This window comes from Silene latifolia, chromosome 3 (genome assembly GCF_048544455.1).
Source record: "Silene latifolia isolate original U9 population chromosome 3, ASM4854445v1, whole genome shotgun sequence".
Taxonomy (NCBI): domain Eukaryota; kingdom Viridiplantae; phylum Streptophyta; class Magnoliopsida; order Caryophyllales; family Caryophyllaceae; genus Silene; species Silene latifolia.
The window spans coordinates 98,782,280-98,801,554 of record NC_133528.1 but is presented as its reverse complement, the minus strand read 5'-3'; the positions used below and the strand labels follow the sequence as shown (position 1 = coordinate 98,801,554).

The 19,275-nt window shown below is 37.9% G+C and overlaps 1 non-coding gene across 1 annotated transcript; it reads right to left on the bottom strand.

The window, feature by feature from the left end:
• Positions 1-17,900: 17,900 nt before the first annotated feature.
• Positions 17,901-18,007, bottom strand: LOC141649999 (small nucleolar RNA R71). The gene has a single exon (XR_012546065.1). It is a non-coding gene; the product is annotated as a small nucleolar RNA R71 (small nucleolar RNA).
• Between the last annotated feature and the right edge of the window lie 1,268 nt (positions 18,008-19,275).

The following is a 19,275-nucleotide window of genomic DNA, read 5'->3' as shown; positions in this document are numbered from 1 at the left end:
CGTCTTGCTAGTGCTTATGTTGAGGAGATCGTTCGTTACCATGGTGTTCCTAAGGAGATCGTGTCGGATCGTGACCCGCGTTTTTGTTCAAGATTTTGGAAAGCTTTGCAAGACGCTATGGGTAGTAAGTTGTTGATGAGTACCGCTTTTCATGCCGCTACCGATGGACAATCCGAGAGGACGATTCAAACTCTAGAAGACTTGTTGCGTTCTTGTGCCCTTGATTTCCATTCTAGTTGGGAGAACAGCTTACCTTTGGTGGAATTTTCTTACAACAATAGTTATCATGCTTCTATAAAGATGGCCCCTTATGAAGCCCTTTATGGAAGGAAATGCCGTAGTCCGATTTGTTGGGACCAAGCAAGTGATGTTCGTGATCTAGGACCCGACAAGTTAGCCGAGATGATTGATCAAGTGAAGCTCATCCGTGAAAGAATGAAATCCGCCCAAGATCGACAGAAATCCTATGCCGATGTTCGCCGTCGACCCTTGGAGTTTGAAGTTGGAGATAAGGTGTTCTTGAAAGTGTCCCCGATGAAAGGAGTAAAGAGGTTCGGAGTTAAAGGGAAGTTGAGTCCGAAGTACATTGGACCTTATGAAGTGATAAAAAGGATTGGTGCCGTGGCTTATAGATTGGATTTGCCCCCGAGTTTGGGTAAGGTTCATGATGTTTTCCACGTGTCTCAACTTAGGAAATACATTAGCGACCCTAGTCATGTGTTGCAAAATGAAATTCCCGAGCTTGAGCCTAGTCTTTCTTTCGAGGAGAGACCGATTCGTATCTTGGATAAGAAGGAGAAGAAGCTAAGGAGCAAAGTGGTGCCCTTGGTGAAAGTGTTGTGGAAGTGTGGTGATGTAGAAGAAGAGACTTGGGAGCCGGAGGCTTCCATGCGTGTCAAGTACCCTAGTTTGTTTTCTTAAGGTAATACCTTTTCGTTTCAAGTTTCGAGGGCGAAACTTTTTAAAAGGAGGGATGATTGTAACACCCCGCGCTTTCCTTATATTTTAAATGAACTTTTAAGTAATTTTTATTAAATAATTATTATTTAAAGCTTATTTTCATAAAATATTGTCTTAGCCGTGTAACGGTGATAATAGTGTAGATTTTAATAATATTATTCTCCGACTCGAGTTATAGTAGACTTGGGCCGAAAATTCTAGAAGATACCGACTCATTTTGAGTTATTGGGCTTAACTTGACTCATGGGCCTTTTTCCCCCTCTTTTCTCTACACAAAACCTCAACTAAACCCTCACAACTTCATCTCCCTCACTTCTAATTTCTGAAATTTCCCAACAACCACATCACCATTGTTGAACCTTCCCTTACTAACCCTAAAATCACCATATCTCACTCAATTCTTCACCAATCTCGTTCCTTTTCGCGCCATTCTCTTCCTTTTCTCATTTCCCTTCTTTCTAAGTAAGAAAGTTGCCATCTTTTCCTCTATTTCGAAATTCTCATCTTACAAGGATGTGGATTCTTGACTTAATACCTTTGTTTTTGTGTTTAGGGGAGAACTTGGACAACCCGGAGGAGGATAGCTACATCATTGACGAGTCTTTAGAAGATTGAAGTGCAAAAAGGTAACGGTGATGGGTTACTCGACTTTTATGTTAAAATTGTGTGAATTATGTAGTATTAGACTCATATGAATGGTAAATTTGGTGTCTTTCATGCTTTGTGGTGATTTGGTGTTGAGTAGATTACTTGTATGATGATTCTCACATGTTTAAGGAGTAATTTCATGTCTTGTTGTAATATGGTGAAATATGGGATGATGTTAGTGTAATTCCCTCATAATTATTTGATTTAAGCCTCACTTTAATGACTTATAATCCACCCCATATGTTAATTACATCTTGAAAGTGGTAATTTTCTGAGTATTCATCATGTTTAAGAAGTATGGAATGATTAAATGAAAGATGGTTGAATTTGGAAGACTTTAGATGGATGTTTGATGAATTTTCGTGTGCAGTGATCCTCTGCCGGTGGGCCGGCAGCCGGCCTACCCAACCGGCAGCGCGTCATTGCAATTCTGGGTTATAAAAGTTGGAATTTAAGCCTTTGTGATCCCCTGCCGGTGGGCCGGCAGCCGGCCTACCCAACCGGCAGCGCGTACATGAGATTTTGGTGTCCTTTATAATAGGGTGTATCCCCTGCCGGTGGGCCGGCAGCCGGTCAACCGGCAGAGAATACACAATGTGAAATGTTGAAGTTAATTGACCATAGTAGGTATTCCCTGCCGGTGGGCCGGCAGCCGGTCACCCGGCAGAGAATACACATTGAATGTTTTTGACCTTGTTTCCTTTTTGCTTGTATCCCCTGCCGGCGGGCCGGCAGCCGGTCACCCGGCAGAGAATACACCTTCACCTAATTTGACCTTGTTCACCTTAACATAAATCCTCTGCCGGTGGGCCGGCAGCCGGTGCCCACACCGGCAGAGAGCACCTGATGTTTCTGATACCTTTATACTTATGCATACTTCACCTGAATTGTTTACGTTATGTTTGTGCAATCTTTTCCACTCGTATTTGTGACCCGAGTGTGACGTTTTACATTGTGAGACTACTCGACATTCCTTATTTATTTGCCCTCGGACATTGGGTCACGGTTAGGTGCCATTGTTTCCGAGTTGGGCTATTTTTCCTTCCGCCTCTTCGGACCGGGGGTCACGGTTAGGTGACAAGGTTCCGCTTGAGGTTACTCGACTTTCGGGCACGGTTAGGTGTACCATATTTCGAGTCTTGGATACGATTTGGTATCGTTTGTCGAATCGGGTGTCGTCCATCCCGAGAGTCTGGCCAGGTTTAGACTAGGACCGTATTATGATCGTCGTCCTACCAAGAGGTTGGAGTCTAGAGGGTTGTCTTGTTTGAGTCTATTCTTTGTAATTTGTCTTACATTTGAGTCGAGTCATTATTTGACCGTTTGACCCATTTATTCTTCTCTCATTTATGCATAACTACTCTTATTGCATTTTGTATACTAATCATGATTCTCTTGTTACCGTAAGTATTTATTCTTATGCTTGTTTGTTTAATTAAATTCCTAATTACTTGTATTTTGACATATTGTGGCTGGGAGAACCCTGAGTTACTCCCCACTGACTGTGGCTTTCATATTTATTATGAATGACAGGTTGGTGATGAAGCTTAAGTGGGGAAGACCGTGTGAGCTAGCGAGTTCTTACCTTGGACCTTATTTAGCTATCACTTTAATAGACTCACCTACTTTTAGACTCATGTTCATTCGTGGGATATCTTTTCCCCAATAAATAGACTTGTATTGTAAACTTAAACTTAACTACCTAAACTTATCTATCGTGTTGGTGATACCTCGCGTTGGACTTCACTAGAAGCCTTAAAAGTTTTAAAAATCTCGTGTTTCCGCCACGATTTACTAGTTATATTTTGTTGCCTCAACGAGGGGTGTCACAATCTTGTCCCACCACCCGCTTTATCTCCAACAACCGAGACACCCACATCCCATATGGTAAGTCGATTGTGGTGCTCAACTTCTCTTTTGTTACCGTGAGACTTGTTTGGATTATACGGTGCAACACGACACTACCCAAATTCACTTTCTGACCCTCCAACCAAGAATAGACCATGATAGCTTCATAACTCGACACCTTATCACGGCCTCCTCTCCTCGGCACCACTGTGTTCCATAAAATGTTCAAGAGGAACTTGATTTTTGCCGAGAGAGGACGAACCACGATATTACCTCCTTCCGTCATCTCCTCAAAATACTTTTTCAGTAACAACTCCTTTTCACTCACCACATTGACCATTCAAGACTCGGATTTAATTCAATTCCGTCATCGGGAATCGAAAAAGCAGAGCAAAAATCCGAAACAGAGACCGTCACATCAACCTCATTAACAACCGCATGCAAGGCTCCTTTCTTAATTGAGACACTAGCAAAGAATTGAACCACCTCAACTGGATAAATAGGACCCAAAAACTGACTAATATGACTCCATCCTTGAAAATCAAGAAAATCAACAATGAATTTAAGAGCGGGAACATTAACCAACCAAGATTTCGGATAGTACCTTCCACCATGAATAGAATACCTCAAAACCCGATTAACTAGGATGCTTTCGTCATGAGTAAGCCGAACACGATTTAACCCTTCCTTGGTCGCGGCTTTCGAAACATCCCTAAGCAAGGTACGAGCAACACCAATCCGAACTATAACCTCGGGTTCCTCCATAGCTTCACTTTCATCGACAACTACCTTATTTTTTCCTTTGAAAAGACGGCGTCTTTTGCCTTCGGACATCGACTCGTCCCGACCACGAAACAGGGGCGTAGTTAGGTTTGGTTGTGGTGAAGGAAAATTAGTAGAACTAGGATCATGTGGTGGTAGTGGTGATGTTTGGTTGTGAAAGTGGCGGTTTTTGGTGGTGACGGGTTGAAGATCGGGTGGTTTTTGCATGGGTTGGATTCATGATGATGGTGATAGTTGAAAAAGGAGGTGATGGTGATGGTTTGTGTAAAGAAGATGATTTGTGATGATGGTAAAATTTTGAGAGGATGAAAAGTATGCAAGTGGGGTTGTTTGGACGGGTTACACGCAAGGGGGTAGATATAGGTGTAGACTAGGTTTAGGTTTAACAAGTGGAGATCAATTATGGTAAGTGTTTAATTAGGAATAGGAATTATGGTAGGTATAGGAATTTAAGTGATAGATTTATTATGGTAAAAGATAAGAATTAGGAAATAGAATTGTATGGGGAGTACACTTAGGCGTGTACAAGGAGAGCAATTTAGGAAAGATTTTTGTGAATTGAAAAGATAAAAGATATGGTGTGTTTTATTTATTGTGATAAGGAATAAGTTTGTATAACAATTAAATTCTAAATTACAAATAGAAATTTATGATAAAAATATTCCTACATACAAAATTATCCATACAACGCAATATACGGACACAGTCATACAATCTTAACTTAACTAGTCAGTCATAAGAAAATTGAACATATATAGAAACTTAGGTACCACCGATTAAACCAATTTCCAACCGTAAAGTCTCAAAACGTTCTCTAGCTAATGATTTTGTCAAAATGTCTGCCCATTGTTTTTCAGTACTACAAAATTCAAGTTTTATATTCCCCTTCTCAACATGGTCTCGAATAAAATGATGTCTTATTTCAATGTGTTTGGTACGTGAATGTTGTGCGGGATTTTTAGAAATAATAATTGCACTAGTATTATCACATAAAATAGGAGTACACCCTACATCAATACCATAATCACGTAATTGTTGCTTAAGCCATAAAAGTTGAGTACATACCAGTCCTGCAGCAATATATTCGGCTTCAGCAGTTGAGAGAGAAACCGAATTTTGTTTCTTCGAACCCCACGTGATGATACACGGTCCGACAAAAGTGGCGACACCTGACATGCTTTTTCTGTCTAGAGAACATCCTGCGTAGTCGGCATCAGAATAACCGACTAGATCAAAGTTGCACTCAATTGGATACCACAAATATAAGTTGGCCGTTCCAATCAAGTATCGTAAAATTCGTTTTATGGCCGTCATATGCGATTCTTTGGGAGATGATTGATATCTCGCACAAACGCATACGCTAAACATAATATCGGGTCTACTTGTGGTCAAATATAACAGTGACCCAATAATTCCACGGTAAGTAGTTTCATCAACTGATTTACCGTTTTCATCCAATGTCAATTTCTTGTTCTCGACCATTGGAGTAGGCATATCATGTGAATTTTCCATTCCGAATTTCCGAATCAACTCCTTGATATATTTCTGTTGATGGATTTTAATGCCTTCATCAGTTTGTTGTATTTGCAGACTTAGAAAGAATTTCAATTCTCCCATCATACTCATTTCGAACTCGGAGGTCATCAACTCAGAAAAATATTTGCATAGGCTTCGGTTGGTCGATCCAAAGATAATATCATCGACGTATATTTGAACAACCAAAAGGTCGGAATCCTCAGTTTTTAGAAATAGGGTTTTGTCGACGGATCCTCTACTGAATCCACTGTCAAGTAGAAACTTAGATAATCGATCGTACCATGCCCTAGGTGCTTGCTTTAATCCATATAGGGCTTTATCTAATTTGAATACGTGATCCTCAAATTTGATATTCTTAAAACCAGGGGGCTGTTCAACGAAGACTTCCTCTTGTAAATAACCATTTAAGAATGCTGTCTTGACATCCATCTGGGAGAGCTTCATTCCCTTGTGTGCTGCGAATGCTATTAGAAGTCTTATAGCTTCAAGACGAGCAACAGGTGCGAAGGTCTCGTCATAATCTATTCCTTCTTGTTGATTATACCCTTGGACCACCAATCTTGCTTTGTTTCTGACAATGACTCCGGCATCATCTAATTTGTTCCTGAAGACCCACCTAGTTCCAATGACTGAACGATCTTTTGGTCTAGGAACTAAATGCCAAACCTTGTTTCTTTCGAACTGTTGTAGCTCTTATTGCATAGCTATAATCTAATCAGATTCAGCACGAGCTTCATTGATATTCTTTGGTTCGATCATGGATAGAAAAGAGTAGAAAGAGCAGAAGTTGTTTAAGGACGTCTTGTTTGAACACCCTTCTTAATATTCCCAAGAATATTGTCCATAGGGTGTGAACTCTTGTATTTCCACTTTGTTGAAGTGCTTGGTTTCTCATCGTTATTTGAGCTTGACCCAACTTCATTTGGTTCGGAATTAGAGGAAGTTCCCCCTGAATCCAATCCGGGTGTTGTATTTGAGCCGATTATAACCTCGGACTCAACACCTTGATTTGGATTCAATGTTATAGTAACATCATCTATAACATTGGTTTGGGAGTTCTTGTCTTGAGTCAATGTTATAGTATCATCAACTATAACTTTGTTTTTCTCCTTTTTATCTTTTGAGGAACGAACAAGTTTATCATTCGTTCCCTCAATCTCATTGTCCTCCAATTCTAATTCCGGGGGACCGTCTCTTTGTAACACCCCGTATTTTATTAAGTTGGATAAAATTCTTTTAATTGCTATTTTGAATTTAATTACATCATTTAACGATTTATATATTTATGCTTAGCTAATTAATTAATTTCATCATAATTCGATACGTTAATTTTAATAATCATTAATAAGTTTATTTAAAGTTAGTTCGAGTTTATTGAAATTAGTTCGAGTTTATTTATTTAATAATTTCCGTTTCTTTACGAGTCCTTATGAAAGTTGTTTTAAGTGAACCCGAGATGGATTTTGGGAACAAAACCGTCCAATTAGCTATTTTGAGCTTATTTCACTAAATTAGCAATTTTTTATTAATATCCGTTAGTTTCGTAAAAATCGCTAATAATTCCGTTTCAAGCCGATTTCTTATTATTTACGTTAACTAGCTGAGTTTATTTTATTTTCACTCATTAAATTTATTTATTATTGATTCCGTTTTATTACTGAAACTTTTACTTAAATCGGTTAAATTTAACTCGAAACGGTTTTAATAACTATCGAAGTTTCTTAACGACGAAGAAACGTACGTATAATAAATAGCGGCGAACAAGTCGCTCTCCCCCACTTCCACGTCTCTTTCTTCTTCTCGTTTCTTCTTTCTTCATATTTTTTTCCCTGTTTCAGTTTTTGGATCTTCAAAATCGATATCGTCACTCCGTTTGTCATCCGTTTTCAACTATTTTTGTTCCATAGCGCTCCTTTTGTCGTTCTCGTCAATCCGTTGTAAGTAAAATTCATTTTCGTCATGTAATTTTACAAACCCATTTATATTTTCAGCTTTATTTATTATAAGACGGTTGTATGTACTAAAATAGACGGTCTGGTAGAAGATTAAAAAGGTAACGATAACGGATTACTCGATACTACTTGTAAAATATGTTTATTTCGAATCTTTGGTTAGTCTGTTTTATAATTGAGACGGTGTATAATTATATATAGGGATCCTTATGGATGTTAATTAGTCAGTTGTATAGTTGAGACGGTGTATACTGATATGTGGAGATGATTGAGACGGTGTATACTGACCTCTAGGGATCATTTGGGATGCTAGCTAGTAAGTGGTATATTTAAGACGGTGTATCTTGACATGTATGGATTGTTTTGGGTGATAATTGGTATGTTTTATAGTTGAGACGGTGTATCTTGACATGTAGGGATTGTTTTGGGTGATTTGGACTCGTGTTGGGGCGATTTTTGTAGTCTTTAGGACTTTTTTTTGAGTTGCTTTATACTTGTGGATTTCCGCTCTAAAACCGTTTTAAATGCGACTTAGTTGGCTCGGCTAAGACTGTTTTTTAGGCGCGAGAATGGAGTCTTAAGGGGACGATTGGTACTGTTTTGGGCGGGGACGAGTCTTTGTCATCGTGGGTTTTCACTTTGCATTTGAGGACTGGAGTTGGGGTCGAACTTAGGCATCTTTTGGGTTCTGTTTTGGACTGATTTTTGGGTCAGGTTATGAAGTAGTTTGTGTGAAGGGTCTGAGTTGGCTCACTAAATGGGAAATTATATGGGTGAGATTAAGGTTAATGTGGCATTAGTATCCTGTAAGAGTTTAATTTCATTTGAAGCTTGGAATTACCGTATTGAAGTGTCACGTAAAACCTATGTATACAACAAGTGTCTAAAATTCGAGATAATAGTCTAAGATTAGTTATCTATTTAATTTCCGTCTCTTATTTTATATAACGATAATTCGTTAATATCGTCCTTTCACATAATTATTTTAGGTGGCTCATATGTGGTTGAAGATGAAGAGTAATTTTGGGTTTTAGAAGCTTTCTCAAGTTATTACTTGTCTCTTTGCTAGCGTAAGGTAACTATTCCGAGTTACTCGACGAAATAATGTCACATTAGTAGTTAATGTTGTGCTGGTTGTTTGTTAAGTGTTTAGGTGATTGATAATGTGTTACTTTCGTTTTCACATGATAGAAATTGGAAATAGCATGAGAATAATATTGTGATAAATTTGTGATTTGGGCCAAAGTAGGCCAAGACTCTGAGCTGGGCCAGATTGACCGAACGAGTTTGGTCAAACTAGGTTTAAACCAGTCAGCCTCGATTTGACCGATGACCCGTCGCGGGACTCGGGTCGAGGGTTTGTCTTTGAGGTGAGATTGGTTGTTATTGGAAGTTTTATGTTATGCCTTGATATTTGTAATTATCATTTCACATGTTGGTTGTTGGATGAATTGGTTGCCTTATACTTGAGTCTTCTTGTCTTGTTGCCTCTTTGCCATTTTAGCTTGTTCTCATGAATTATGAGATTAACGGTTAGCTGGAATTTGGATTATTATTGATATTGGAGATATTGTTGGATTGTCAGCTGAATATGCTCTTGCGTAGCCTTTCATATACTAGGGTGTGTATGATCATATGAGTGTGCAAGTTTGGACTCTTTTCCTCTTTTATGGTTAATTGGGTATCCTACTTGTCTTGTGTGGTGTGGGCTAAAGTATTCAAGCTGGGACTAGCTGGGACTAGGTCCTAGGTGAGTATTTCGGCCTTCATCATAGATAGGCCTTTATAGTCTTTGACGAGTGTATGTTCACTGCTTAATAGCCTCTGTGTTCCTGACTTGGTGGGTTTATATCCAAGTTAGGGCATGACCTCGTTACTTATTTTGAGAGTAAGTGGTCAGCTTAAGTACTAGCCAACCCTTTGGTGGACTCCTTAGGGTACTCACATAGTTTTATAAAATTGTGGGTCTTGGGTGCGGTGGTGTGTATCCGCATGTCTAGGTCTGCGCAGATTTAGTACTAGGGTTGTGTTGTGTCTTGGCCATGTTTTGATAGAACCTCTGAGCCAAGATACCGGTTCGATTACCTTCCCTACCTCGTGGTATAGACTCGAGTTACAGAGTGACTATTGACGGTGCTAAGAACTTATGCCTGTCTTTGATATATTGTCCTTTCTTGTTTGATGATTCTATGAATCATAGAAGGTGAGATGCAAGCCGGCTATGGTTGATAGAGTTTGGATTCCTGGATGTTATGTGATTCACATGATAGTGTAGTATGAGTCGGTCTAGTATTCACATGCTAGGACTATGTGGTGTTATATTGTTGTTCACATGATAAGCACGATTGTCTAGCATCTATATGCTAAGGCATTGTGTGATTCGTATTCATATTCTTATGTTTACATGTTATATTAATTATGACATTTCGTGGCTGGGAGAACTCGGAGTTACTCCCCACTGACTGTGGCTTTCGTATTTGTATAAAATGCGAATGACAGGTAGGTGATGCATATATGGGGTACATGGACGAGCTAGCGAGCAAAGTAACCTCGGAACCTAGACTGGCTTTATTTTATTGTGACCCTTACACTTTTTATGTCACATACATTTTAGGGACATATGTCTCCCTCTTTACATTTGGTTGTATAGCTTTGCTATTCGCGACTTTAGCAATGGTTATGTTGCGAAACTTCTATTTAGACCTTGTATGTTTTGACACCTTCCAATTTGGATATCTTTATAACAGGTTCAGGTTTTAAAATTACAGGTTTTTACCCAATTGAACCTATTACAAACATATCCATGCAGTTTTATTCTAGAATTATGTGTTTACTTTTCCGCGATAAGTGAGGGTGTCACACTCTTGAAAGACGAAAGTCGGGTTCATCCAAGTCTTCCTCCTCATCCTGTAAAGGCTTATCAAACACGTTATCTTCATCAAAAATAACGTGGACACTTTCTTCAATACAAAGAGTTCTTTTATTGAAGACTTTGTAAGCCTCGCTATGATCTAAATATCCTATGAAAATCGCCTCATCACTCCTTGGGTCAAACTTACTTAACCGGTTTTTACCGTTATTGTGTACACAATATTTACTCCCAAAACAACGATGATGGGAGATATTAGGTTTTCGACCTCTAAGAAGTTCGTAGGGGGTTTTCTTAAGAATAGGTCGGATCATAGCACGACTATGGATGTAGCAAGAAGTACTAATGGCTTCAGCCCAAAAGTTACGAGGTAAACCACTACACAAGAGCATTGTACGTGCCATATCTTCTAAAGTTCTATTCATACGTTCAACGACACCGTTTTGTTGAGGAGTTCTTGGTGCAGAAAAATTATGCCCTACACCATTAACTCTAAAATATTCTATAAAGGTTTGATTATCAAACTCGGTACCATGATCCGTACGAATAGATACAAGATTAGTCTTATATTTATTTTGAACACGTTTTATAAGACAATCGAATTCATCAAAAGTTTCGTCTTTTGAATGAAGAAAGATAGGCCATATATACCTTGAGTAATCGTCTACAAGAACAAAGACGTACCTGGATCCTCCTCTACTCCATACCTTCATAAGTCCACATAAATCCATGTGTACCAATTCCAAGGCTTGATTTGTGCTTACTACTCTTTTTGGTTTGAACGATGATCTTAATTGTTTGCACCTTGCACACGTGTCACACATCTTTTCTTGGTCGAACTTGATCTTAGGTAACCCCTCAACCAAGTCCCACTTCTTGAGTTTGTTCAAGGTTAGTGAGATAATGTGACCAAAACGTTTATGCCATAGACAAGGATCATCAAGTGTAACTTTCATGCACGAAAAGGAGTTAGTAGGCACAGCATTTAAATCTACCATAAAAACATTTCTTTTCCTGAGGCCTTCTAGAATAACATTGCTAGTTCCTTCAATAATAATGCGACAACTATTAGTATGAAAAACTACTTTGTTACCTTTGTCACATATTTGAGATACGCTTAGCAAGTTATGTTTTAGACCATCCACGAGATAAACATCACTAATTGCTTGAGACTTAGAAATTCCGATTTTGCCAATGCCAATGACTTTTCCCTTTTTGTTGTCCCCGAACGTTACTTTTCCTCCGTTGAAGGGCTTGAGTGAAAGAAACAGATTCTTATCTCCGGTCATGTGTCTTGAGCATCCACTATCAAGATACCATTGATTGTTTTCTTTCACTTCTTCCTGCATAAAGGATTAGATACAGTTCTTAGGTACCCAAGCTAAGTTGGGTCCCTTATGATTAGTTACTCTATATACTAGATCTTTTCGAACCCAAACTTGTCTAATAACTGTTTTTCTAACCCTTGGTTTATTTGGCTTGGGAGGAGTTCTGGGGTTAAGGTTTTCTCTAGGTCTAGGAATTTCTCTAGGTCTTTCACGACTATTTCCCTTGTTAGAAGTTTTACTAGGTTGAGATCGACAAGGGTTTTATGAAGTGCTAGGTTTCTTAGTGTAGTCAAAGGCCATGTCATAGAACCAACGAAATTTATTGTTCCTTTCTTCGTTAGGTTCATTAGTGGGGGTTTCCTTATCCTCATTAACTGTGTCAACAGTTTTAGCATGTTCGGCATTTTTCCGTATATCATGAGCCTTTTTGACACAATTGATTTGTATGTGACCCGTATGACGACAGTAATTGCAAATCAGGTATTCAGGAAGATCAAAGATACTTCCTTTTTCGAAAAATCAAGGTGTAGATTTGCATTTAGAGTGATCTCTACGGCTGTAGCACTCATGTCCTAACCCCATCTTCATATTATTGTCAGATTGTTCGGTTAGGAAGTTTAGGACTTTTGTGCTACCTTCCCACTTATCATGGACCTTTCTAGCGTGTAGAAGTAGGTCTTTTAGGGTTTTAATTTCCTCTTGACATTTCGTGTGATCTACATCATTGTCTTTTTTAAAGTTATCACGAAAGTCTTGGAATCGTTTGTTAAGAAGGAATACAACATCGGAATGTTGTTTCTTAACATTGATCATATCGGCCTTAGATTCCTTTAATTGCTTTGAAAGAGAATCTATCTCATTCTTTTGGTCTAAGGTTACTGCTTCATCAGATGTGACCTTAGTTTCCAAGAGTTCTCTGGCTTTTCTAAGTTCTCCATAGCTTCATTAGCTATAACTTTGGCTTGAAGGTGCTTGATGTTAAGCTTTAGGTCGGAAGTTATAGCTTCATTAGCTATAACTTTGGACTCTAATTCCTTCTTTTCAGCCATAGTAGAATCTAATGTTGTTGCTTTCTCAGCTATAACTTTAGATTTCAACTCCTTAGCTTTAGCCTTGAGAGTATGATTCTCTTCTGCGATTTCGAGAATCTGTTCCTTTAGATCTTTCAATTCCAAATCCTGTTCGTGACACTTATCAAGAGATTGTTCAAAGAATTCAATTAAGGCACTTTTAGACAACTTCTTAACGCGTTTTTTAAGCTCTAGGTAACTTACCTCTTCATCGTCATCTTCGTCTGATTCTCCGAGAAAGCAATAGTTTGAGTGAGAATTTGTGCTTTCATCATCGCTGTCGGAGATTAGGTTAAGACTAACACTGCTGAGACAAAGGTTGGCCACTTCGTCGTCTTCAGATTCCTCATCATCTTCTGAGTCAAGGTCTCCCCAACACGAAGCCATCATAACTTGTTTGAATTCTCTCTTTGTCTTCTCACGTTTTGTCTTGTCCTTTATGTTCTCCCATGTTGGACAATCCTTGATCATATGACTGGATTTTCCACACTTGAAGCAACCTCTATTTGCAAAGGATGACTTTGATTCAGTAACCTTTTTGTTGGACGATTTGTTGTTGTTGATGTAGGATGATTTTTGTTTGTTTGTTTCGAAATATCTTATTTTTGAAACGGCGTGCAAACAGAACAGTTTCATCCTCTAGTTCAGAGTCAACTTCTTCACTCTTTAAGGACATACTCTTATTACGGCTTGGTTCAGCGTCATCTTTGTTAAGAGTAATTTCATGGGCCATGAGAGCACCGATGAGTTCTTAATAGGATAGGTTTTCAAGATCTCGCGATTCCTCCATTGCAGTGACTTTAGCACGCCACTTCTTAGTAAGGCTCCTAAGAACCTTTCTAGCAATGTCATCGGTACTGAATTTTCTACCTAGATTTTTCAGTTCGTTTATGATGCTTTAAAACCTTGCCGACATACTATCTAAGGACTCATTAGGCTCCATAATGAACAACTCATATTTTTGCATAAGCAAATCTATTCGGTGCTTCCTAACAATAGAAGTACCTTCATAAGCTAGTTCAAGCCCATCCCGTATCTTCTTGGCCGTGGAGCACGAAGAAAATCGATCAAACTCCGTAGAAGTCATTCCGTTTTGCAGGAGACTTATTGCTTTGGAGTTCTTTTCGGCCTTCTTGTAATCGGCCTCGACATAGTCCTCTTCTTTCTTTTCGTAGGTAGTGCCTTCCTCGGATGCTACAAGAATTTTGTGCGGTCCGTTTTGGATAATCCTCCAGCACTCCCAATCGTGACCTTTCACATAGTGAGTCATCATGTTTTTCCACAATCCATAGTTCTTCCCATCAAAGACGGGACACTTGAGATATTTGGAATCCATTTATCACGTGATAGGCAGCTGAATATAAAACGATAAGATAAATGAAAACAAGATAGATCAGCCTCTTTGCGGTTAGGCAATCAAGAGCACGAGGCTCTGATACCAATTAAAGAGTCTATTGATCCAAAATACTCAAGAGGGGGGGGGGGGGCTGAATTGAGGATTTAAAACTTTTTAAAGCTTTTTCGATTATGTGTATGTAATTGATTATTTAAAGTTTATTAATTAAACTTTAACTAATCAACTAATGAAAGTAAACGGAATAAACGAAGCAAGCGAAAGAACGAAGAGACACACGGTTTTTGAAGTGGTTCAGTTTCACAAGTCGAAACCTACGTCCACTATTCTCGATTAATAAATTTAGTACCTTTCTACGGATTACAAATTTACTAACCCAACTCGTACAACTAACTCTAGCTGTAACTCAATGAGTACCGTTAAATACTCGAGTGACTAACTTACGCTAATAAGAAAGCACTAATGATTCTAACAAAGGTTCACGTTAATGAAGAAGTTAAGAAATCAACTAAGCACTATTATCTTATAACGATAAAATAAGAACAAGTATGCGAGTTTTAAAACACACGACCTTTCAAAATAACAAAACGGTTTTTCTTTGAAAACACACGATTTGCTTTGTAAAGTTGAAATCAATTTTTATGCTCAAGGTCTCTATTTTAGATGTCGTAAATAGCAAAGTATTTATAGGAAGGAAGAGAGTAGGCCACACCGTTTTTGCACAAAACCCTAATAGCCGAAAATAATAAGATATGTAAACAAATCATATCTTCTTATTATCTCTTTCCTAAAAGCCTTAAAAGATAATAAAGACTATTCTAAGAGATAGAATATAATCTTTTCAAATATTAACTTTACTATAAATGCTAAGATTATGATAAGATTTCCTAAAACAAGAATATCTTTTATCATATACAAATATATTAAGTAAGATATATAAGATATGTAAAGATATTATTATAGAATAAAATCTTTACCTAATATACCCTAGGTAACACGAGATGTCACGGCCCATATGCCTCGTGACTCGTGCAAACCCTAGCCTTAACATATGATTTACAATTTAGGTTTTAAGAGAGGCTATATTGAAACCCTAATTAGTAGCAAAGTCCAACTCATAAGTTGATCCATCACGACTACTAATCAACGTCCAATACAAAGCCGAACTCCTCACTAAACCGGGCTTTATTATATAAATACTTTCATTAAAACATTTAAAATAAACTTTAAACAATTATAAAAACAATTTTCTAAACAATATAAGTCGTGTGTAAAAACTCAGCATCTTAATGTTATAGTAGGAGAGCTATAACATTGAGTTCTTTTACTAGTAATGTTATAGCTGCAAAGCTATAACTTTACCAATTCAAGAAACTCATTCTTGATTACCATCATGAGATAATCACCTATACTATTCTAATCTTCAAGAAGATCTTCGAGTATAGGCTACGTCATCATCCAAGCTTGATTAATCTTTAGACGAACTTCGTCTTCACATAATTCTTGAATGAATCTTTGAACCGTTTGATCTTTGAACGAAGGCTTGAACTTTACATGCAATTGTCACAATCTTCTTTGTTGCTCGTAATAAGTTAATTCTAAAACACTTGACAAACGATTACACGCAACAAGTATATAAAATGTAAAACACCTTGACATATAAGCTATATGGTTCAACATAGTCATTTAAGCCCTTAGTAACCCTAATCTTTGTACCTAATCTCTAGTATAAATACCCCATTGTACTACCTAGATTAGCATGTCATCTTAATCTTATCTTAATCAAGTCTTAATACTCTCTTAATCTTGTAATCAACTGTTGATTTAGCATGAATACAAATCTCATTCCTTAATCTTTCCTTAATTTCTCTATTGTTAATCATTTATTTTGGATAATTAGAAGATTATTTGGGTTTATTTGGAGGATTGACAACCTTCCATCAATCATCAAGTACTTATATTATTCTTTGCTTTGTTATTTGGAATTATCTTTATAGGTATAATTCTCTCTTAATCCTTTTTAATTATTGTTAATCATTTTCATTTGTTCATCATGTTTTGCCTTGCTAATATGATTGACAACCTTGTTAGCATGTTAAACTTGATAATGAGTGAGTAGTTACCTTAACTAAGGTTAATGGGGAATTAGGGGAAACCAATATGGGGATTGATTCATGCTTAATCTAATATGTTTTCATAATTACTTTGCTTTCTTGTTGTGATTCCAACTTATGCACATGTTATGTTTGATGTAATGCGAGCCTATGAATCCTTGCATTTTTTACCTATCACTTATCTTTTCAATGAGACTTGTAAGACATAAACCAACTCGAGTCTCATTAGACCATGCAAATAGTTGGATAGGGAGGATTAAGTCGACTTGTAGGTGTTGTACAATCTAATCGATTCGGTTCCGGGACCCAAACCTTCCTAGGGATTGTAAGATATACACTAACTCGATCCCATCACAACAATAATTGCTTGCATCTAGTAGAAAATATGTTTGTATGATCAAATCCCATGAATCCCCTATGAACCCATGACACCCTAGTGCTTTTAATCAATTGTTTACATCTCATTTTAATCATCTCGCTTGCTTTCATTACTTTATTTACATTGTTATTTAGTTTAGTTGATCTCCTACCTCAACCCAATTTGTGACACCCTTAGACATAACCATTTGCAATCGAAAATCCTACATTAATACCCGTCCCTTGGGATCCGACCTTTACTTACCTCTTTACTAAAAGTATAGTAGTTTGTGAAGTTATAAATATTGTTTTGGTCTAGGTAACTCTTAACGACAAGTAACCAAAATCCATACACCGACCAAAAATGGCGCCGTTGCCGGGGACGGTGTTAACTTGATTTGATTTTTCCTTGATTGTTTTTTAGTTGTGTCTTTCTTTACCTTGGGGAAGTCAAACTCCTCAAGGTTTGTTCTAATTATTTTCAAGTTGTTTGATATTTTGCATGTCTAGGAGATCACAAGGTAACTTGTTACCCATTGAAATTGAAATTGAAAGAACTTTGACCAACAATAGAAGACTTGCTAGGAATACTTTGAGAGGCATTGGTGAGATTGTGGACATTCAACCAAATAACATTGAGTTCATCAACCCTTTTGAAAGAGAAGGAGAGGATAACCCAACACATAACCAACCACAAAATCAACCCACAATGCCTAAATTTTCATCACATTCCGTACCAACCGAGGAAAACCTACCAAATGGTACTCCCACACCACAACATTTGACCGGTAATTTCATTGCAAAATCCGCATTTATACAACTAGTTGAGAGAAGTCAATTTGGGGGGATGCCTAGTGAAGACCCTCATTCTCATATGGAGACTTTTTGTGACTATTGTGACGCGATTTCTCAAACCGGAGTTACTCAAGACCAAATTCGATGGGTCTTATTTCCTTTTTCTTTGATTGGTACCGCGAAACAATGGTTCAAGAGCCTTGATAAGGCTACTCTTGGTATTGACTCTTGGAAGAAATTGGCACTTGCTTTCTACAAAAAGTTCTATCCTCCGGAAAAGACTAATATGTTGAGAGCCCAAATCACCGGGTTCAAACAAAGGGACGAAGAATCTTTTTATGAAGCTTGGGAGAGATTCAAGGATACTTGCCGATCTTGTCCACATCATGGACTTAGCGAGTGGTTCCTTGTACAACAATTTTGGAATGGTCTATATGAAGACTCCCGAAACATTCTCAATATGGGATCAAATGGTATGTTCACGAAGTTGACGATAATCAAACATGGAACAAGACTGAGGAAATGGCGGTCCATAACTCACAATATAGTAGACCTCGTAAGGCTACTAGAGGAGGAAAGCATGAAGTGGACTCTATTACTCAATTGGGTGCTCAACTTAGTGCTCATATTTATACCATTATTTTGAAGTTTAAGAAGGCTATGGCTTAGCTTGAAGAAGCCTCCAAATCACCTAAGCAACATGTTAATGCCATGGTGGCATCTTCATCAATTCCAAGTGGAGTATGTGAGAGTTGTGGAACTTTGGGATATGACCAAATTGAATGTAGGGGAACAAGTGAATGCTTTCCAAGCATACAAGAGTGGTACCCCCTTATTCCAACTATTACAAAGAAAACACCAAATGCTCAAAACCCTCAAACAACATACACCCCACCTCCAATGTGAAACCAAGCTCAAAGACCCTTTTACAACCAAAATCAAGGTTATCAAAACCAAACTCCATACAATCAATCCAATGACCAAGGTTTTGATGTTCAAATAGCAGTCCTCCAAATGCAAAAGAAGCAACAAGAATTTTTCACTCAAATGCAAAAAGATAGCCAAGCAAAAGACATCACCATTAACAACATACTAGCTCACACAAAGATGTTGGAGACCCAAATGTCTCAATTAGCATCTTCAAGCTCTCAAAGACAAAAGGGGCAATTACTACCTCAAAGTAATCCCCTAAGATAAGAATCGGTGAGTGCCATCCATTTGAGGAGTGGTATAAGGTATGAAGGGCCGAAGAGGCCCGTTTATGAAGATGTTGTAATGCTAGTGACAAGGAAAGAGTTGTTGAAGACTCTAAGAAAGAAGAAGAACCCATCACCATTCAAGAAGTTTCAAAGGAAAATGAAGAGAGGCTAAAGAAAAAGAGCCTATTGTGATTCGGCTTCCGTTTCCAAGTCGTCAAGCTAAGCCTAAGTTTGATGAACAACTTGGGAAGTTTATGGAGATTGTCAAGAACTTGGAAGTCTCAATTCCATTCACGTAATTAATCAATCATGTTCCGGCTTATGCAAAGTATATGAAATACATTCTTACTAAGAAGAAATCCATCCGGAAGCTTGAGACTATTGCTTTCAATAAAGTAAGTAGTGCTATTTTTCAAGGAAGTTCACCTCCAAAACTCAAGGATCCGGGAAGTTTCACTATTC